We start from the raw sequence: 291 nt of genomic DNA on the forward strand, positions 1-291 counted from the left end.
TTTTTCCCCCCAGGCCACAATGCCGACGACGTTGCCGAGACCGTTTTGATGAACGTCCTGCGCGGGGACGTCGCCCGTCTTCGCCACTGCACTGCCATCTCCACTGCCAGCGAAGGAGAGGCGGTGGTGCCGTGCTGCAAGCCCCTCAAATACGCCTACGAGAAGGAGATCGTCCTGTACGCCTACTTCAAGAAGCTCGACTACTTTTCCACCGAATGTATTTATTCGCCCAACGCCTACCGCGGCTACGCACGCACCTTCATCAAGGACCTGGAGAGCGTCAGAGCCAGC

General features: G+C 59.1%; 1 pseudogene; it reads left to right on the top strand.

Moving 5' to 3' along the window:
- The first annotated feature begins 3 nt into the window (after positions 1 to 3).
- Positions 4 to 285, top strand: LOC103399806 (cytoplasmic tRNA 2-thiolation protein 1 pseudogene; annotated as a pseudogene).
- Positions 286 to 291: the final 6 nt, after the last annotated feature.

Source organism: Cynoglossus semilaevis, unplaced genomic scaffold, assembly GCF_000523025.1.
Source record: "Cynoglossus semilaevis isolate Cse_v1.0 unplaced genomic scaffold, Cse_v1.0 C18470712, whole genome shotgun sequence".
In the NCBI taxonomy this organism is placed as follows: Eukaryota; Metazoa; Chordata; class Actinopteri; order Pleuronectiformes; family Cynoglossidae; genus Cynoglossus; species Cynoglossus semilaevis.